Here is a 23,103-nt window from a genome sequence, read left to right as displayed (position 1 = left end):
AGAGGGATATTTTAAGAAGAAACTCATAGAAAGGGGCAATCATATCCATAGAATAGTAACCCCAACAAAGGATAAATTATAACATGGATACATTCTATTGAACTGAATTCCCAGTCTGTAGCTCAGAAGGCTTGAAAAAACAACTTCCAGAGTTGAAATGGCACAATGACAAGTATCACCGCCATAGCCAAAACCTAATCACTACAGAAGCTGTGAATTGTGATTACAAAGTAAGAAACTAAGCCTAAACACACAACATGGCTAATGAAGTCTGGGTAAAACACTGGATAAATGTCCAACAAAGCAAACCAGGACCTCAAAAAAAACCAGAAAGCGAAAAAAAACATGCAAGAAGAACCTAGCCACCATGCACCAGAGTTTGACAGTTTCCTTGAGTGCTTTAACTGGGGATGTGACCATTGGGGACTATAAACAGGGTCATCAAAGAGGACACCTGCAAAAAAAGGCCTAGTTCCAACCCTTGAGGAATGAGTAATTTAAATACTAAAGCCCATGTTACACTGCTATGGGCCCAAAAATCCCAGATGGAGCAAACCATCTAGAAATTGTTAACTTGTTCCTGTAAACTTCCATGAGAACCAGGAAATCGTCCTCGATGCATTGGTTCCAATGTCCTATCTGAATCAAAATAACTTTAAGATTTCATGTCAATACTTATAAATCCTGCAATATTTGAAGAAAAATTCCTGAGTCAAACTGTAGCATTTGTTGTATCTCATATTCCCAAGCGTTTTCTAAGAGACAAGTAGATCACACCGCCATAAATGTGCCCTGACTGAATCAAGTGCCCTCTGACTCAATCCACTGCAGTGCTACAATTTCAAACCAAGCAATGTTTCCCCCATATTTTCTATAAAAGGCAAGCATTTATCCGTTATTTGCATACAACCTGATAAAGAAAGAATCTGTATAGCCTGTTGTCTTGCAGATAATAAAGAGACAATGCCATTATCTGTAATCCCACACTTTTCCAAATCTAAGTCCTGTAAAGCTGGACAAAGGTCAGCAATAATCTTCAGACTTCGATCTGTCACCTTTCTACAACCATCTAGAATTAATGTCTGAAGGTTTTCTCCACATAGGTTGGCTATACCAAATATAGCCCAATCTGTAACTTGTACACACCCACTCAAGTTGACTTTCACCAAACTTGTTTTACTGTTATCCAAGAGAGCAAGAAGACCATCATCAGATATTCCTAACAGCCCACTAAGATCAAGTTGCTGTAGTTAAGGGAAATCTCTCCCTAACATGGCGAGGCATCCATTTCCAAAACCTGGACAGTAACGAATATTGAGAGATTTCAATGATTCACAGACTGGTATTGATGTTGTGACCAATGAAGATTCCTTAATTCCCTCACATTTAATCAATGACAACACTTTTAACTTTCCACTGCAATTAGAAAGCACATCTATGAGACCACAGCAAGATACCAACTTGCTATCCTCTATTTGAAAATTTTCAAGTGATATGGAAACATGTGTAAATGCTCTCAAGCCATCATCAGTCAATGACTCACACTTTAAACTTTGTCCAACTACCTCAATACTCACCTCTGTCAATCCTCGACAAGCGGTAACTGAAAGATGCTTTAGCTTCTGCAAACCCATTGTATTCCCCATACTCAAGAAGCCCTTCTCTGTGACATTGAATAGGTTCTCAAGCGACAGATCAGTTAAAAATTTACCATAATGCCCAACTGCAGCAAGAGTAATATTAGTCAATCTTAAAGCCTGCAGCTTTAACTTCATCACGTTTTGGTATTGGACAAAATTGTAATAACCCCTTCATCACTGACAAGGTAGCAGTCATTGATACTCAACGATTGAAGTCGGACACAGTTCTGTCCAATTTCTTTTAGGGACTTATTTCCCACCTGGGGGCATGATTCTAGATTAAGGGTCAATAAGTTTGGATAGTTCACAGCAACAGATTCCAAACCTTTGTCTCCTATCTATGGGCACTTGCACAAATCATGTTTCTCCAATAACTTACAGCCCTTCGCTATTGCAGCTAGCCCTGCATCACCAACTGATGGGTAGTTCCAAAGTCTCAAAACTCTTAGAGCTGGGCAGCCAAGGCCAGTAGCACATAGGCCTATATTGGTAATCCCTCGACACAGGATGGAACCACGAACTAGAAGTTTTCCCAAGCCTCCATGGCCACCTACACAGACAACAACTGCAGCAAGCCTAATATCAGTAGGTTGAGCACAAAGTAGGCTGAGCACCCACTGGGGCACAAATCTCAAGGGGTCTAAGCATCTTCGAGCTACTAAAATTTAATGGCATAGGGAGTCGAGGGCTAACAAGGCTAATCAAACCCAGAAGATTGCTCAGATTATTATTGTTGTTGTTGGTGTTGTGATTATTGCTAGCAAACAATCCGGTGTCCGAGAGATTCAGGTTGCTCGCGGGCATCATTCTAGGGCTCAGATTGGAGGTACCACTACCACCCATCTGATTGTGTGGGCTACTGAAATTAGGTGTTGGGATAGCAGCATTCATGCGGGGACTCAAACTCACGAAGCTGGGACTCAGCTGCCTGAAAATTCCTCCCGACAACCTCCCATACAAGTAGCCCTTGCTGCTACTATTGCTACTGGCATTGTTGCTGCTCACCAACCCCTCGCAGGCTAACTTCTAGAAGGGACTCGAACCCGCAACGTCTGGGAGCTGGGGAGCATGGTGATGATGAAGATGATGCTGATGATGGTGGCTCCCCCAGCTAGAAAAGACTGGACCTGTGAAGGGTCGAGGCTGAAATTTGAAGTGGGTGACGATGAACAAGAATTCATGGCGTGGTGTAACAACATATTGGGAGGCTCGGGATTCGGATTGATCAGAGATGAATAGCATCAAAATCCTTCATATCTATATTGAAACAAGGACCCTCAGGATGGTTGTTAGAATTTATTCATACTGGCAGTAGTTATATCGTTATTGTTAGTATTGTTGTGAGAAGTAAACCATTCTTCTGCGTCCAACATTGCCTTGAACGTTGGCAAATTCAAATTCTCATCGTTGTTGCAGTGGCGGTCTGTGGCATCTTCCAGACCCCACATGCCACCATTCACATTCATTCTCGACAACATTTTTATCCCCAATCAATCCTCAATGCTGTCAATCTATATCTGTATATATAACTTACTAGTGCTCTGTATATCGATTAATTATGGCGATAGCTACTGTTGGCATTATGTTTTCTAGTATGACTGTATGTTACAGATGTTGTACTTGATGGCAACTCCAGTGGTAAGGCTCTCAGTTTGTTGAAAATTAAGAAGGACGCAGGCAATCGGTTCAGAAAGTGCGTCCCCGCAGGTATACCATGCAGAACCCGCGTCCAGGGACGCCGGCCAGCCGTTCAGGGGGTGCGTCTACCCAGTGCACACATTTCAAGGCAGAGAAAAGCACGTGGGGGTTTCTTGTGTGGTGTCTAGCCGACGGTTTTGTGTTTCTATGGTGTCGGCTCGTGGTATTGTTCCATGTTTTGGGGAGAAGCTTGCCTATATAAAGCAAAGGAGTTCATTTGGATTGAGCAATTGTCTTGGGTTGAATATCTTATTTGGTGAGATCTAGTCCAGATCTAAAAGGCGAATCTTCTAATGGACAGTGATCTCTATGGCGCATGAACAGATCGATAGATCTGACTGTTTGGGTTTGTTCTGAAGTCTTCATATCATTTATATCTGAAGGGTCGCAGGTTCAGTGAAGGGAAAGTGCGCCGGGACGCAGGTACTGTAAAGGGCAAGTGCGCCGAGACGCAGTACAGTAGAGAGAGACCTGCGTGGGGACGCAGGGCGATCAAGGTTCAGGTGCGTCTCTGAAGCAGAAGGACGCAGCGCGATAGTGTTTTCAGGTGCGTCTCTGTAGCGAAAGACGCGGCGCGATAGTATCCTTGGGTGCGTCCCTGAAGCAACAGAACGCAGAGCAGTCAAAGGAACAATGCGTGGGCACGCAACCGAGCAGAAGGATATCTGCGGGTGGACGCAGAGTAGCAGAAGGTTAACAGCGTCTGGTCGCAGGCCACAGAAAAGAAAACTGCGTCTCTGTTTTAAGATGTTCTGTTGATTGAATTTCTCTATTGATAAGGTGTTCTGGGTTAGTTCTGTTGTTGCTGATCTGATATCTGTAGTAATCTATATCTGTTATGTACTTGTTGATCATCTGATGCTTTATGAAAAGAAGTAGGGGGTTGTAGCTCCCTTCCAGGAGTAGACTGGAAAACGAGAAAGAGAGAGAGTTGTAGCTCTCTGTAGGTTGCAGCCTGCGTACTGGTAAAGGACTGCACCAGTACAAAATCATTGTAAAAGAAGTTTCTAAATTGAAAGAAGATAGAGACATATTACAGCAGGTGGTTTTCACCCACATTGGGTTTCCACCTTACATCTTGTGTTCTTTGGTGTGATTATCTGTTTTTCATGCTCATTATTTTATGGTACTGACATGCAAAAATAATTCAAAGATCAAATAAGGAAGATTTATTAAATTGCTTGATAATACTGATTCACCCCCCCTCTCAGTATTATTTTCAACAATTGGTATCAGAGCAGGTCCTTCAGAGAAGCTTGATCGCTTGAAGGTAGATCGTTCATCATGAGCAACTACGAGAAAGAAGCATCAATCAGGCCACCTATTTTTGATGGGACAAATTTCAATTATTGGAAGGTAAGAGTTACTGCATATCTTCAATCTCTTGGTACAGAAGTTTGGAACATTGTAGAAACAGGCTATGCTTTTCCTTCAGCTACTCCTACAGATCCAGCTGAGAAAAAGCAGTATGAAACAAATGCAAAAGCAGTCAGTACTCTATTAGGAAGTATATCCCAAACAGAATTCATGAAGGTCATGCACTTCAAATCAGCAAAAGAGATATGGGACAAAATGATCACTAGCTATGAAGGAGATGAACAGGTAAAACAAGCTAAACTTCAAACTCTCAGGATTCAATATGAGACTCTCAAGATGTATAATGATGAAAGTGTGGCTAATTATTTTCTTCGGGTAGATGAGATTGTTAATTGTATGAAAAATTTGGGTGAAGAAATAAAAGAGACTATAGTAGTTCAAAAGATTCTAAGATCATTATCCCCCAAGTTTGAATCTAAAGTATCTGCAATAGAAGAAAAGGAAAATCTCCGTGTTCTCACTATGTCTCAGCTACATGGAATTCTAACTGCTTATGAAATGAGAAAGGGAGGTCCATCAGACAGAAGGGAAGCTGCTTTTAAGGCATCAGGCAAAGAAGATTACTATGAAGCAAGCCATGTTCCAGAAGAAGAGGAAGAAGAATCAAATTTTGTCAGAAATCTTCAAAGGGGTTCTGGAAGGTTCAGAGGTAAGCTACCTTTCAAATGCTTTGCTTGTGGAAGAGTAGGTCATTATGCTGCAAAATGTCCTTATAAGGATAAAGGAAAAGAACCTGCTAGATGGAACAGGAAACAAAGTGCAAATAAGAAAAGCTACTACACCCATGAAGATAGTGATGGCTTATCAAACAGTGATGAAGATGAACAAGGTAATAAATATAAGTTGTTAATGGCATTTGAAGATGATGATTATGAGGATGCTGTAGATGTGGATAATCTCTATGATGAAATTACTAGACTCAAGAGATGCATAGAAGAAAAGAATGTGATCATTGATACTTTGCAATTTCAAATTGATGAAAAGGAAAAACATCTTGAAAAACTAGAAGGTGAAATTATTGGTCTCAGAAAAGAAATTGAGAAAACAAAAGCTATTAATCTTAAGTTTGTCAAAGGATCTGAAACTTTGGATGAGATTATCAATGTGCAGCGGTCTCCTCTAAACAAGACAGGTTTGGGCTATAATGGAGAAACCTCTCAAGCATCCACCTCAAAAAGTTATCTTGATGCAGCAAGAAGAAATGAGCAGAAGAACAATGAAGATAATCAGGTAAAGCAGGGACGAATTACAAACAGAAACTATCAGGGACAATCCATCCTAAGGGTGAACAAAAGCTACAACCAGCCACAGGTAAAATCTTCTCAGTTTGGTTCAAGAATAGATGAAAATAGAAATTACAATCAGTTGGCTGGTAGATTCAATAACCGCAGAAGCTTCTTCAATGGACAATGCTTTTCTTGCCATAACTTTGGTCACAAAGCAGCTCAATGTGTTGCATATAAAACAATCATGACTAGGGAAGCTCAAAAACAAAGAAGTATGATAGGGATTACAAAGAGGACCTATAACAACTTTTCGGTTCTTGAAAATGAAGTTGAATGTTCTATTTGCAATAATTTTGGTCATGAAGACTCTGAATGCAGGAGCAGGTTTCAGGAGAAAAAGGAACAAGCCACAAGCACCAAAACATGGAGAATAAAGGAACCTCAAACTGAAAGATGTGGGATAGCATTTTATGCAGAAGGACAGGAAAATCTATGGTACATTGACAGTGGATGTTCGAAACATATGACAGGTGATAAAGAAAAACTTGAATCTTATTCTACTTTAGAAAAGGGAAAGAAAGTTTCTTTTGGAAATGATACTCCTGCAACTATAAAAGGAAAAGGTATTGCTCCTTTGAAAGAAAAGGTCAAGGCTGGAAATGTTTTGTATGTTGATGGATTGAAGCATAATCTACTAAGTGTCAGCCAGATGTGTGATAAAAAAACCGAGGTTATTTTCAGATCGAATGGATGTCTTGTTCGTGATCTTGATACAGGTAAAACAGTACTCAAAGGCAAAAGAACTCCAAATAATCTGTACATATTTGAAGAAGGAGAACAACAATGCTATCTTAGCAAGGATGAAGAGCACTGGTTATGGCATCGAAGGTTGGGACATCTAAGCTTCTCACAAATAAGGAAAGCATGCAAATATCAGGCAGTTCGCGATCTTCCAGATATCAAAATTCCTGACAACACCATATGCATATCATGTCAGTTTGGAAAACAAACCAGGACTAACTTTCCAGAGAAAGAGGGATCAGCTAGCATGCCTCTTGAGCTAGTACATACAGATACATGTGGCCCATTCAGGAAAAGAACACCTAGAGGAGAGGAATACTTGATATTATTTATTGACGATTTCTCCAGGTTTGTCTGGTTAGGACTTATGAAGCACAAAGATGAAGCATTCGAAAAATTCAAGACCTTCAAAGCCTTGGTTGAAAATGAATCAGGTCACAAAATTAAGTGCCTCAGATCCGACAGAGGTGGGGAATTTACTTCAAATGAATTTTTCGATTTCTGTGATGAACATGGGATAAGGAGAGAATTCTCTACAGCTAGAACTCCTCAGCAAAATGGAGTTGTTGAAAGAATGAACAGAACAATCCAACAAATGGCTCATGCTATGCTTGATGAATCAGGAACTCCCGCAACTTTCTGGGGTGAAGCTGCACATGCTGCGGTTATTATTCTCAACAAAAAAAATGTCCGGGTGAACAACACTCAAACTCCTCATGAGCTCTGGAGTGGTAAAACTCCTTCGGTAAAGCACTTCAAAATCTTTGGGAGCAAATGCTATATCAAGAATACTGATGAGCAGCTTGGCAAACTTGAACCTAGAGCAGATGAAGGCATTCTTCTTGGCTATTCTCCACATAGCAAAGCATACAAATGCTACAATAAAAGACTTGGCAGAATTGTTGACAGCATTGATGTAGTGGTTGATGAGAAGGGATATATTCCTAGGCAAGTACATCATGAAGATATAGAAGAAGATGAAGGCTACCCTCAAAGACAGAATGATGAAGAAGAAGAACCCCAAGGAGAACCTCAAGAAGAACCAGAGGAGCAGACAAGAATAGAAGAGAAAACTCCATCCAGATATGTTCAGAAGAATCATCCAGAATCTCAGATTGTGGGGCAGAAAGAAGCAGGTGTACAAACAAGAAGAACAGTTGCAGAAGCCTCAAGCTATTTGGCATTACTCTCCTCTACTGAACCACAAAATGTGAAATAAGCATGCAAAGATGAATGTTGGGTGAAAGCAATGGATGAAGAACTTGAGCAAATCGAAAAGAACAACACTTGGGAGCTGGTTCCTAGACCAAAGGATAAGAATGTTATCGGAACAAAATGGGTCTTCAAAAATAAATTGAATGAAAATGGAGAAGTAATTAGAAACAAAGCCAGACTTGTTTGTAAAGGGTATGCGCAGCAAGAAGGAATAGACTTTGAAGAAACTTTTGCTCCTGTTGCTAGACTTGAGGCCATCCGAATGTTCCTTTCTCTCTCAAGTTTTCAAAACTTCAAAGTATTTCAAATGGACGTGAAATCAGCCTTTCTGAATGGAGACTTGGAAGAAGAAGTGTACATTGAACAGCCAGATGGGTTCATTCTTGGAAATGATCCAAATCTTGTATGCCGATTGAAAAAGGCTCTCTATGGTCTCAAACAAGCTCCAAGGGCTTGGTACTACCGGTTGGACAAATATCTTCATCAACAAGGCTTCTCAAAAGGTTCAGCAGATAGCAATCTGTATATAAAAATTGAAAATGACAAATTACTAATACTTGTTGTGTATGTAGATGACATTATTTTTGGCAGCAATGAAGAAGCTATGAGTCAAAGCTTTGCCTCGGTCATGCAGAAAGAATTTGAAATGTCCTTGCTAGGAGAACTGACATATTTCCTTGGTTTGCAAATCCAACAAAAGGAAGGAGGAATCTTTTTATCTCAAACCAAGTATCTAAAGCAGATTTTGAAGAAATATGGCATGGAAGATGCAAAACCAGTATGTACACCCATGGTCACAGGATGTAGTCTCAGTGCAAATGATGAATCTGCAGCAGTACATCAACCAACCTACAGATCTATGATTGGAAGTTTACTATATTTGACAGGTACCCGACCGGACATCATGCATGCAGTTGGAATAGTTGGAAGATTTCAGGCAATTCCGAAGGAGACTCATCTTCAGGCAGTAAAGAGAATTTTCAAATATCTTCAAGGGACTCAAAATTATGGCTTATGGTATCCTAGAGATACAGATCTTACTCTTCATGCTTATACAGATGCAGATTGGGCCGGAAGCGTGGATGACAAGAAAAGCACAAGTGGTGGTGCGTTCTTTATGGGTTCCAGACTGGTATCTTGGTTCAGCAAGAAACAGAGTTCGATTGCCTTGTCTACAGCTGAAGCAGAATATGTTGCTGCTGCATCTTGTTGCACTCAACTCCTTTGGATGATGCAGACTTTGCAGGATTTTCAAATCACTTGTACACCACCTATCCCCATCTTATGTGATAACACAAGTGCAATCAGCATCTCAAAGAATCCGGTTATGCATTCAAAAACCAAGCACATACCAATCAAGTACCATTTTCTCCGGGAACAAGTGCTTGAACAGAAAGTCAAGTTGGAGTATGTTCCTTCCAAGGAACAAGTTGCTGATATTCTTACCAAACCATTGCCCAGGGACACGTTTGAATACCTCAGGCAAAAGCTGGGGGTTGTTGATGCATCATCTTGTTGAACTTCTTCTTATTGGTGGTACAGGCTCAGGGGGAGCACATAATGCATTGTTGGCATTATGGAGAAGGAGATCTTGGAAATAGCTGCAATATGTCTCTATCTCTTTCAAGGTGGTGCGTTGCTGCAGATCTGGTTCATATTCAGGGGGAGCATGAGCTTAGGGGGAGCATACCCTTTGCCCTTGATGTCAAAGGGGGAGAATGAAGCTGAAGTTTGTGAGGTTGCCATCAAGTCCAAAGGGGGAGATTGTTGGCATTATGTTTTCTGGTATGACTGTATGTTACAGATGTTGTACTTGATGGCAACTCCAGTGGTAAGGCTCTCAGTTTGTTGAAAATTAAGAAGGACGCAGGCAATCGGTTCAGAAAGTGCGTCCCCGCAGGTATACCATGCAGAACCCGCGTCCAGGGACGCCGGCCAGCCGTTCAGGGGGTGCGTCTACCCAGTGCACACATTTCAAGGCAGAGAAAAGCACGTGGGGGTTTCTTGTGTGGTGTCTAGCCGACGGTTTTGTGTTTCTATGGTGTCGGCTCGTGGTATTGTTCCATGTTTTGGGGAGAAGCTTGCCTATATAAAGCAAAGGAGTTCATTTGGATTGAGCAATTGTCTTGGGTTGAATATCTTATTTGGTGAGATCTAGTCCAGATCTAAAAGGCGAATCTTCTAATGGACTGTGATCTCTATGGCGCATGAACAGATCGATAGATCTGACTGTTTGGGTTTGTTCTGAAGTCTTCATATCATTTATATCTGAAGGGTCGCAGGTTCAGTGAAGGGAAAGTGCGCCGGGACGCAGGTACTGTAAAGGGCAAGTGCGCCGGGACGCAGGTACTGTAAAGGGCAAGTGCGCCGAGACGCAGTACAGTAGAGAGAGACCTGCGTGGGGACGCAGGGCGATCAAGGTTCAGGTGCGTCTCTGAAGCAGAAGGACGCGGCGCGATAGTGTTTTCAGGTGCGTCTCTGTAGCGAAAGACGCGACGCGATAGTATCCTTGGGTGCGTCCCTGAAGCAACAGAACGCAGAGCAGTCAAAGGAACAGTGCGTGGGCACGCAGCCGAGCAGAAGGATATCTGCGGGTGGACACAGAGTAGCAGAAGGTTAACAGCGTCTGGTCGCAGGCCACAGAAAAGAAAACTGCGTCTCTGTTTTAAGATGTTCTGTTGATTGAATTTCTCTATTGATAAGGTGTTCTGGGTTAGTTCTGTTGTTGCTGATCTGATATCTGTAGTAATCTATATCTGTTATGTACTTGTTGATCATCTGATGCTTTATGAAAAGAAGTAGGGGGTTGTAGCTCCCTTCCAGGAGTAGACTGGAAAACGAGAAAGAGAGAGAGTTGTAGCTCTCTGCAGGTTGCAGCCTGCGTACTGGTAAAGGACTGCACCAGTACAAAATCATTGTAAAAGAAGTTTCTAAATTGAAAGAAGATAGAGACATATTGCAACAACTGGTTTTCACCCACATTGGGTTTCCACCTTACATCTTGTGTTCTTTGGTGTGATTATCTGTTTTTCATGCTCATTATTTTATGGTACTGACATGCAAAAATAATTCAAAGATCAAATAAGGAAGATTTATTAAATTGCTTGATAATACTGATTCACCCCCCCTCTCAGTATTATTTTCAACAGCTACCATATATGATTTAGCTTTTATATGCGAGAACTTATTAGTATGAAGCTTTTGGATGCATATTCCTGCGAAATCTAATGACTCTCAGCCATTTCTAGTCCCTAGGATTTGATCCTGCACCATCTAAAGAGATGGAAAGCCCGTTTCTTCTACTCAGAACTTGCTCTTTCGGTCTTCAAGGAAAACCTGTAGCAAGCATTGGGTCTGTAAATTTGAACTCTGAATGATCCATTTTAGTGCCTCCTGGAGTTAAATATAGGAATCATTGTTTTTAGCTTTTTATTTTAGGTCTGGATTGGTCATTTTTGGTACCTTTGAAGTTAAATATCAGAACTTTTATTTCGCCATTAATTTGATCTCCGGACTGTCCATGATCCATTTGGACATTTCTTGCCAACACACTTTAGAAGAAAAATAAAATCGTGCTATGACTACAACATTTGTAGCACCAGATAAAATGGAGCCAGTGAATATGTCGAAGGTGTGGCCAAATAAACCTCAACAACGGAAATAATTTATTTATTTTTCTTTTGTTTCAGAGATTAGAACTCGTCTCTCCTAATAGAGGTGGCAGTGTTTATAAAGTCGCTCCTTTTTGAGTCGTCTTGACTGCAGCGTCTTCCTTACCTGGCCTGCCTCCTGTAGCCCGCGCTGTGGCCTTTTTTCTCTGCGCTGACTCTTCATGTAAGACTATCCTTTTCATTTTAGAGGACTCAAGGAACCCTATCATCCAACCGTTTTGCCGCTAACTTGGCAGGAATGTCCATCTACCATACCCATAGATGTATTTTAATGATAAGTTAAGATTTGATTACAGATCAGTCCATTTACTATTGCATATTGGTGTCAGATATGAAGGAAATTGCAAGTATTTTGCCGAGGAAGATAAATGTTTTCATGATTTTAATTCAGTAATTCAGTAAATGCTATGGTTTAGTATTGAGAAACTGACAAAACTCATGCAGTTCGTTACCTTTGGGTTAACTATAGGTTGTTTCTTACAACTCGTGCAATTAGTTGTTTTCGGGTTAACTATAGGTTTTTTTTTTTTTTGTTTTGTTTTTTTTTGTTTTGTTTTCTGTTTTTGTTTTTGTTTTTTTGTTTTGTTTTTTTTTTTTTTTTTTTTTTTGATTTCAACTTGAGCTTCAGATCGTTCATTTTAGTGACACTTGCTGCTAACTATCATGTTTTTCACTTTGGGTTGTTCAGTTTGCCGCATATTAGGGTTAAATATTTAATGAAATTGCAAGACTTTTGCATGTGGCGATAAGGATGTTGGCTCTGTAACTTCCAGAAATGCCAATATCAGTGACGAAATTGCTTAAGCTAAAATTTTGTATCAAGTTATCAACAATTGCTATGAACATACTTACATGGTGAGAGATCGGTAGTATTAATGTATGACTCATTTAAAATGTTATACTAAAGTAGTTGGTCAAGCTCAACATAGATTTCACATAGTTTAATGGATTGTGTGTAAGCATAGGGCTCAAATCTATATGCAAGGTTGTCATTAATGGGAAGTATAAATTGTGGGTTTAGTGGGCTTGGGTCCAGATTTTGAACCAAAGCTCTGATACCATATGTAAGAGCCCTATCCTAGGGTCTGCTAACTTCTAATTTCTTCTGAAATTAAATGCGATAAGAGATGATAACTTACCTACTTACACGGCTTTTAAACAAATAGAATTTTATTATTTACATTATAATCAACATAAATTAAGGTGAATACTTCATTCTCATTAACTTTACAAGAGTAGTCTATGGAGGAATACCTGTACCGGTGGCTGATGGAGATACCTTTGTCCTGCTGCTCCTGCTGAATGCTCCTCTTTACGGACCCAACTGGATTTACCTCCCAGCCAACTAGGAAATAATCCCTAGCCCAGGAAACCTCCACAGGTTCCCTAGCCCTCCGAGCCCAAGTCCAACCAGATGTAGTGTGTGTGTCCAAATGAAAGATCCAAACCAAGATAACAATACTTCCCTCCTCTCAACAACCCAAGAAACTTCCACAGGTTCCTAAGGTCTCCAAGATCACAACAAGTCCGAACAATCATAACCAACCCCACAATAACAAGCAAGACCCAACCTCCCCCTCCTCTCCCTTCCCCCTTCCCTTTTTATACCCTCTTTCCCTTCTCCATCTCAACCACCTCTCATTAATGTCATTAACTTCTCATCCATCCTTATAGTTGACTTCTCCTCTCCCAAGTAAGCTGGGAGTACATTTGGAAATGTGACATGAATATAAAATTGGGAATTTAATGGGAAAAGACTATGTCTTCTCCTAAGTAAATATGAAAAGTACATTTGGGAATGTGAGGTGAATATATATATTGATAGTTAAATGGAGAGGACTATGTCTTCTCCCAAGCAAATGTGAGGGTACATTGGGGAATGTGAGATGTAATTACATGGAGAGGACCATGTCTTCTCCTTAGTAAATGTGAGGGTACATTGGGGAATGTGAGATGTAATTACATGGAGAGGACCATGTCTTCTCCTTAGTAAATGTGAGGGTACATTGGGTAATGTGAAATGAATATATATATTGATAATGAGATGGAGAAAACTATGTATTCTCCCAAGTAAATGTGAGGGTACATTGGGTAATGTGAAATGAATATATATATATATATATATATTGATAATGAGATGGAGAGGACTATGTCTTCCCCCAAGTAAATGTGAGGGTATATTGGGTAATGTGAAATAAATATATAAATTGATAACGATATGGAGAGGACTATGTCTTCTCCCAAGTAAATGTGAGGGTACATTGGGGAATGTGAGATGAATACATATATTTTGAAATAATGGAAGGAGACCATATCCTACCTAATATTCAATTTGAGAAGGTAAGTGGGGAATTTGAATAATGGAAATCATGAATTTTATATTAGACCAATATTTCTCAATAGTTTCAGATAATGTAAACATTAACAAAATTTGTAGGATAAGATTTAAGTGGGGCATTACATGTTTGACAAGTCCTTCTTCTTGTCGCCCTTTTTGCCTTGGGACTTCTTTCCCTTGGCTTTCTTTTCTTTGCTGACTAATGCAAAGTCCTCTTCCACTTCTTTGGATGAGGTTCCATCTCTGGTGTTCTGTCGAATCTCTTCCTGTACCAAGTCGGACCATAATCACTCCCACTCTAGTAGCTTCTCCCTCCCATTAACTAAGTCTTAGTAGCTGTGCCAACTTTTGGGAAGTCCTAAAAGTGATAGGCTCACTAGATTATCTTTTGCAACAGTAACCCCGACACTTCCAAGCTCATCCCAACATTGGGTGAACTTGGTCAAGTACTTTGGAATTGAGTCACCCTTCTCCATCTTGATCTTTCTAAGCTTGCCCTTCAGTACCAGCTTCCTGTGGTCACTTCTATTTTAAAACAGGTTCTTCAACGCCTTCCACATTGCAAATGGAGTTTTCTTACCGTGGAGATTCAAGACAATACGATCTCAAAATCCTTCTAGGATAATCCTTCTCGCCTTTGCCACACACTTTCTCCATTCATCCATATCTTTAGCATTAGATGTTGGAGGCTTTGGGATATCATGATCTATGAATTCCTTCAGCCCGTTGTCTTCCAACACTTCCTCCATCCTGTCCTTCCAAGCTATGTAATTTGAGCTTCCCTCCAGGGAATACTAAAGTCTCAAACTGTAGAATGGAATCCTGCTGACTCTGAAGTATGAAACTACAAATTCGATTTTACCTGCACAACAAACTCGTATTCTCCTCTTCTATAGTGACTTCAGCTCCGATACCATGTAGATTTTTACTGTAGATTCAAACTGCTTATGCGATATGCTAAAACAAAAGTTATGAATCTAATCTACTCATCAGTAGAAATAAAAATCGATTGATGAAATCACGAATCAGAAAAGGAATAATTTCAATCACACATAACACAATATTTTTTCTGGGGAAAGCCTCGACTAAAAACCCTTGCTATTTGTATATTGAATTAACGAGAATATCGGAGAAGAAAATACAATGTCTTTTCAACCCGAACAATCTTTGCACGAGTAAAATCTATCTCACTGCTTCACAAACCAACTCAAGCCAATACTTAGCCAAATCTGCTGCCTGCCAAACTCTTACTTCATTATGCTCACAAGCTCCATGCACCAAATTGTTCTTCTTATTGCTTGGTGTCACCAACTCATGCTCACCAAAATAATGATTAAACATGTGCCTTCATTCCTCCTTTTAAAGGTAATTCAAATTGTTACAATTAGTGAGTTTTCTAATTAAGGAATGATTTAGTTTAGGCCATCTTCTGATTACATGCACCACCTGTACAATTTGATGATTAACAACTAATAATACACTTCCCTTTAACTCGAATCTCAATTGGGTCTTCCTCAAAACTAACATGCAACATTTATTTACAGTGAATTATTAGTTATCTGACTGATCATTGCATGCGAATTAAATATATTTTAATTCACTATACCTCTCACTAGTTCCTCCATCAGTTAGAACTAGTTAAACTGATTTTAACACAAATAATTAAGTTAAATAATTACAACACAAAATAAACTGCAACTGGACCCCCTAAAACTTAGGGATAACTCTACATGCCTCTAGTTTGACCCTCAACTTGAATTGATTGAGCTAAGTAAGTCTTCCTAACTTAGTTAACCCATACAATCTCACATGTGATGTGGAATTACAATTTACTTCTAATTGAATTACGGGAAAATTAAATTAGAAGCCTCTTCTTGTTTCCATTTTCAATATTTCTTGTTGCAAATTTTAACACCCTTTTGAGAGATTCTTCTAGTACAACTTAAATAACTCTTCCCATTAAGTCAAGCATATTAGAACATAGATTTCAACATATAGTTTCACTTTTATCTGTCATTTTGGGGTATAATGATGATGAGGGGCTACATGAGGTCTTTCTAATATCTGTTAAGGAAATTATGACAAACCCTTCAATAATCTTATTCAACTTTGATACCTATATTGTTGAGGCAATTAATTTTCAATTGAGTACCTTTAACATTTTCTCTTATTTAAATATCAATATCATCTCATGCATTTGGTCTTACTTGATCATCATGATTTATTTAAAAAATATGGGTTGAGTTTTAATGTGAATGATGAAGCTTGTATGGTCTATGAATAGACTCATATTCTTTATCCATGAAGGTAAAAAAGGAGCTATATGAAGTTTGTAAATCTTTTCCTATTATCTAGGAAGATCAAAAGGGAGTTATGAAGTTTGCAAACAATTTTCTATCCAATATTAATTTCTTATTGACAAATTAGGTTTCTCCTAGGATTCTTGAAAAATATAGAAAAGTTCTACAATTAGCAAGGAAACTTGGATTGGAGATTAGTTTAGTATAGAAGTCACGTTATAATTAGGATTTATGGTTTTAAGGGGGATCCCTATTATTTTCTTATGATATTGGTAAATAAAGGTTAGTTGTAGATAACTTACATTTTCTTTCATTGAGAAAGAAATGCCAACTTTATTGTGGGAAATAGTATATATTTTTATTAAAACTAGAAGTGCTTATGAAATTATGGAAGAGTATCTTTCTGCATTGAAATTAGAAAAGAGTTTATCATGGAAATATGATCCATATCACACTATTTCTGAACTTAGGAAAAATATTGGACTTTCAACTTATCGACACTTTAATAACCATGTTATAGAAATGAAAGCTAGGAAAAATTCATGTATGGAGAAGTAAGATTACTTTTTCATGAAGAAAAAATTACATGACATAAAGATACAGATGAAAGATTGTGAGTCTTATGTGACAAATTCTAGGAATGCATCATAGAGGGCGTTGACCTCATTTTATGTGCCATAGAGCAGATGGTAGAAATTATGGCGAAAATGGCAACTTCAAAAAATGTAGTAGGGGAAAGTTCACACAAGAGGAAATTTTCAGAAATAATTCATGGAGAAGATCAAATTGAGAAGAAAACTAAAACTGATACCTCAAAGGAAAAATCTTTTGAAGAAGTGGAAAATGATATTTCAAAACAAGTTAGCAATTTGTTAAATGAGATTCAACAAAAGAAGTCAAATGGAACAACAATAATTTTGTCATCAACAATAACTTCAAACATTTCTACTAAGTTCAAATAATTAGATTTGATTATTCTTGATCATGAAACAAGAAAAAACTTTGGGCCAAACAATGAAATTTTGTAGACAACATCATCTAGTATAGAGGAACTCTTAGGGTCCAAATTCCTATCTTCCACTGATTTTGATAGGAACATGTTTAATATTTTACTTGTTGAACATGAATCTAAGAAAGGGAACACTTTATCATAGTTCAAAACTACTCTCATGAAAGTATATTTAAATCAAATCAATGCTAATGATATATAGAGTAGCATAAATGGATTGGAAAAATGGTAATAAGGAGACTAATTCAGTATATTGCAAATGTTAAATCTAGGTTTTATTGAATAGAATTAATGTCTAGTTAAAAAATGAAAATATTGCAATAAATATTAAGTCTAACAATATCATGGATCTAGAAAGCAAAATTATTGCCATATCAAGATGTCCTAAAGATCACAACAATACTAAAAAACTACTAAATTCAAAAGTTAAAAAGATTAACAATTTGAAATCAACCTTTAAATGAACTCAATTTGATTTTAATAATTTACTTAAAGCATATGATGATAAGGACAAATTGATATTATACAAATGAAGTCTTTCTGAAGAAGATTCAAAGAATTAAACTCAAATAGGAAAGACCCCAACTAGAAAAGGCAAGTTTTATTGCATATTTTAAGAAAAGGGGAAAAATGTGTCAAAATGATATAATTGATTATAAATCCAAATTGGATTCTATTCTTAAGCAATGTATTTCTAGTTCAGTTTTATTTGATGTTTCCTCAAATGAATTGTCTGAAAATCTAACATGTTATCAACTTCAAGTACCAAAATTGAATAACCAAGTCAACAAATTGAAATCTGAGAACAAACATGAAATATCAAAATAGAAAACAATATGAAATTAGAAAAATGATATTATTGAAAATACGAGAATAATTTAATATAAAGAAACAAAGTTGCAATATCTTCACAACGTCCTAACTAAGGAATCTATGGGAAGGAAGAGCTTCATTGAGACAAAGGGGAAAATATGAGATATCATAATTAATATAATAGATGAAGTTAAAATTTACTTATATTTTTTTAACCAATGCGAAACAATTTATATAGGATACATGTCTTGATATCAAAAAGATATTGCCTAGAATAGATAATAAAATTTGCAAGGGTGATTCTATTATTCAACCAATAAATTCTAAGTTAGAATCAATACAAGAAGCCTTGGGAATTACAAAGAAAGCAAAAAGGTGCTTTAATTGTTAAGGAAAAGATGCAAGTTTTGAAATATTTAGTAATTATATTCAACGTTTTGAATTACCTTGTTTTAAAAAAAAATCTAAGTCATAGTTATTGTTAGATGATAGCTACACTATTATCAAAAAGTTCCAAAAAATGAAAATTACATTTCAAAAGGAAGAGATGTAATATTTAGTGAAACTATTATAATTTTTTTTCAAGAATTTTATTTTATTTTTTATATTTTTGGAAATATTAGGTCATGATTTTCCTCCTATTCATTATTATTTCAAAATAGAGTTGGAAGTAACATATATAACTAGCAGTTGCACCGAGAAGTGCAAATGAATGCCGAAGGAATAAAAGAGTTAGCCAAAGGAATAAAAGAGTCATCTACATCTAGCCATCTATATCTTATCTGTCCTTCTGCCGACTCTGCTGAAACATTGAGCTAGTGCCCTATATCTTATCCGTCCTTCTGCTGACTCTACTGAAACATTGAGCTAGTGGCGAAGGCAGGGCCACCTTCGACACATAAATAAGATTCTATACTACTCGGATTAAGGTTGGGCAGAGTCCGTGAATGACTCAATGCCCTCGCCACCTTCGACACATAAATAAGATTCTATACTACTCGGATTAAGGTTGGGCAGAGTCCGTGAATGACCCAATAACAAGAATGAAATCGCTTATCCTCTTGTGGGCGTCAAGGGGAGAGGGGTTGATATTTGTCAATGATATTTCTAAAATCGGAAGAACAAGCTTATAAATTTAATGACTTTCTATCAAAACAAAATTCTGAAAATGATTCATACTTCTAATTAAATCTAACTCCAACAAAAATAACTTTGAGCAGAACCTAACTCCAACAAAAATAGCCTTGACCACAAAAATCGAAACATATAATAAACTACCACAAAAATCTCCAACAAAAGCAGCATTCAACATGAATGTAGAAACATCCCGTCTAATACCTATTTGAAAAACCTCTTTATCATATAATGTATCTTTTTATTTATTTTTTAATATTTTTTTATATAAAGTAGTATATCAGTGATGGAAAAAAGAAAAGAAATAACAAGTGAACCATAAGAAACATTAATCCAGCGAGAAAAGACAGATCTGCAAATATTGGATTACAAAATCCATAAAAAAAATTAAAAAAATATAAATCTGAAGTGACATCAAAACCAATCTCCATATGGATGGGCTAGGGGGAACAACAAATATGCAGGAATAGAAGATTTAAAAAATATATCTAATCATTATCTTCAGGATAACTAAATACACGCCACTGATAATATTACGCTCGGCTTAATGAAGTGAGGTTAAGACCATCAAATAGTCGAGTAACAGATAGGTGTATTCTTTAACAGAAAAAAAACCTAAACCGTTATTCTGGTTGGATCCTGAAAACATCAGCTCCAAAAACCCGTGGGGAAGTAGTGACAGAAGATTACTCCATGCTATCAATGTGCGCTCTCCAAACCTGCCCATTTTATGTCCAAAAACAGAAATAATTGAGACAGATTTGGGTAACCACAACATAATTCATACTTCCATTATTAAATCACTGATAAACTCGATCAGTGAAGAAACCAATATGAAAACACAAAAAGCTCCAAAGAGAATCTCATGTTCAGGAATTGATATACAAGAAGCTCGTTGATTTCATTCTCAACAATGGCCACTGCTGTTGGCGCATCGTTCCAAAGCTTGCTGGTCTGTTGAGATGCGGTAAGAGTTGCAGGCTCAGATGGACGAATTATCTTCGTCCTGATTTGAAGCGGGGAGAGTTATCAGATATGGAGGAGCATCTTATTATGGAGCTCCACAGCAAACTTGGTAACAGGTGGGTAAAGATCGCAGGGTATTTTGTGGGTCATAATGATAAGAGATAATGATGTTAAGCTCCATTAATATTCTGCATAATTGCTGCCTACAATTATGGAATTTAGACGGCAGTCTTTCTTAACTTATGGAAACCAACTGCAGTAGTTTCCTTAAGTTAAGGAAATCAACCGCAGTTAATAAATTTATTATTGGGAGCTATTGAAGTGGTCCATTACTTCATCTGGAGTTCTCTACCTTGATATGTGGAACACCTGACACATAGCCATCAGAAGCTTGATGGAAGCTTGGCTATAAATTCATCTGTTTGGTCCCCAAGCTTGCATCTCAATCCCCTTCAGTTTTTTACACCATCTCGCTGAGATAGCAGAGCTTGGAAGTGCCTTCAGAATTTCTGCATTCTTTTCTTTTTGCTTGGATAGCTGGAGCGTGGTTTCAAAAAGAAGTTGCATCAAGAGTTTCACCAATGGCTGGAGGTAATTCGTATCCCTGGGCATTAAGTTTCAACGATTCATTGATTTTTTTCCGCATGCAGAATCGCTGTTTAAGTTTATAAATTTTCTTACATTTGGTATTAGAGCCCTTTTATCTCTGCCTTGCTGTGTGTTGGCCAACAAACGAATTCTCATTTTTGGGCATGGCCTATTAAGCATAACAGTCAATTTCCGAGGGTTCCGGCTTTGCGCTGTTTAGAAACCCTATGCGTGCATTTCTCATATGTACATATTCAATTGTGTTGATTTTTTCAATAAAACATTAATTGAATATTACAAGTTTTTCGAATGAAACCGAATAATCGATGTTTAGTTCAAATTATAAGAGCTATTTTGAGTGTAGCATCCAATGAGATTACGTGGATGGGATCTGAGGCTAGCGTTCATTAATATTTTGAATTTGTTGGCCAAATTGTTTGCCAAATACGGGTTCAATATTTTTCTCGGCATTCTCACAAAAGATTAGAATAAGATAAGACGCTGACACTGTTTACCACGTTTATAATTTATAATTGGAATTGTTTGGAGGCCAGCTGTTCAAGAAATAGGCAAGAATAAAGCCCAGCCGAAATACAAAGAGAAATTGGTTTTTGGTTTTGGGGATTTATTTTTCTCAGCCCATTCTTATATAGACTCTTCTTGAGAATCTCCCCAACAGGAGTTTTGGATCAGCTTTGGCTGAAATATTGAGTGGTTTCTATTTAATAAAAAGTGATTGATATGGACATTGACGGAGCATATCCCCTAGACTTGCAGGGCGCCGAGACCGCCCTCGCGTCTCCGATTAATCAATTTTTTTTTTTTTTTTGGGTGTGACCATTTCCATTTCTTGCCTGGAAAGCAAGTCCATAAGGGAGCAGAGGTGCCATCGAAAATCCTTCTATTTGTAGATGTGAGAGAGTTTCTGCGATTGGCAGCATAGTTAGCTTTTGTTGCATATATTTGGACTGTTCGCTCCAAATATATTTGGGGTTTTAAATGACAAAGCTCCTCCCTATAATTTTTGTCGCCCCCTAAAACTCAAATTGGGCTATCATTATGATTAAAAAGTTTCCCTATCCTTGAATACCCCTTTTTGTTTTATGCGTGTTTGCAAATTAAAAGAAATAGTTAATGCATTTGAATATTTCAATATTTGAATATTTGAAATAGTTTAGTCTTTTGTTTTGAATATTTCAAATTTGCAGTTTTTGCAAATTATTTAAAGAAATAGTTTATAACTTTTTAGAGCCCATTTTGTAATTAATTTAAAAATTAGTCTTAAATAAATTATGGGACAGTTAGACTAAGGAGAGTAAATAAAAATAGTAAAAGAAACCTTACGAACTAAATGATTATGATTAAAAATTAAGTTGTACACATAATCAATGATGTATTATAAACTGATTGGTTATGTGAGAATTGAATTCTTATGGGTATAAATTATTTTATTGTTTTGAAGTTATATTTAATTATGGAGGCTGGAGTTTAAATATGAGGTTTTGTATTCATTTTATAAAAATATTAGGGGAAATGAATATAGGGATGACCTTTGAAGTATTACTTAAAGAAAATAACTCTAAATTGTGAGAATCTCTATTTTGAACTCAATAGCTTTGCAATGCAATTTGTAGTCATTTGCGGTAATGCTGACTGCTTTAACCTTAATTTTGATTTTTGCTAGAGAATTATTACAGTTATATGGAGTTTATTAAAATGTCATTTTGACTTACTCCTTTCAGTAAACATTATTTTTCTCTCTGGTTAAGTTTTGTTTATGCAACAAAATAATGACTAGTGATCCATATAATTTTAATTAATTAGAGAATAGCTACAACATCTTTAATTAAATAAAATTATATATTTTGATTGGTTAGATCACATAAAGATTATTTAGACATTAAATTGTAATTAATTACACTGAATATAATAAATTTTATCCCACAAGAATTTTTATTATATTTATGTAATTAATTAGGATAAAATTTCATAACCTACCCACAGGAGTGATGAATTAATAAGTTTTATCATAAAGTTTTAGTGAATCTGTTTGAAATGAAAATTTAGCCCACAGGCAATTTTTATGTCATTAGATTCAATTTTTTTAGCATGATTTACATTGGTAAAACATGAAAGTTTATTAAGCCTCAATTTTAACATAAGCATGTGATTTTTTAATGCAGTAGTACAACCTACAAATTTCTCTGAAATTCGTTGTGACATTCCCGAACTTAAGGAAGTAATCTCGTTTGTTTGTTATGAATCTAATATGGTTAACGTTAATATTAACACATGGTGGATTGATTCTGGATCAACAATTCACATTT

At 37.2% G+C, this 23,103-nt stretch overlaps 2 pseudogenes; both read right to left on the bottom strand.

Annotated features, from left to right (window-relative positions):
• Positions 1-410: 410 nt before the first annotated feature.
• On the bottom strand, positions 411-2,218 carry LOC149238873 (EIN3-binding F-box protein 2 pseudogene; annotated as a pseudogene).
• Positions 2,219-2,222: 4 nt separating this feature from the next.
• LOC149238872 (uncharacterized) lies at positions 2,223-3,118 on the bottom strand (annotated as a pseudogene).
• Between the last annotated feature and the right edge of the window lie 19,985 nt (positions 3,119-23,103).

Source organism: Pinus tabuliformis, chromosome 8 (genome assembly GCF_031772625.1).
Source record: "Pinus tabuliformis cultivar Carrire ecotype Pingquan chromosome 8, CPIR1, whole genome shotgun sequence".
NCBI lineage: Eukaryota > Viridiplantae > Streptophyta > Pinopsida > Pinales > Pinaceae > Pinus > Pinus tabuliformis.
Note: the sequence above shows the minus strand (reverse complement) of the source record. Positions and strands in the feature narration are given on the sequence as shown.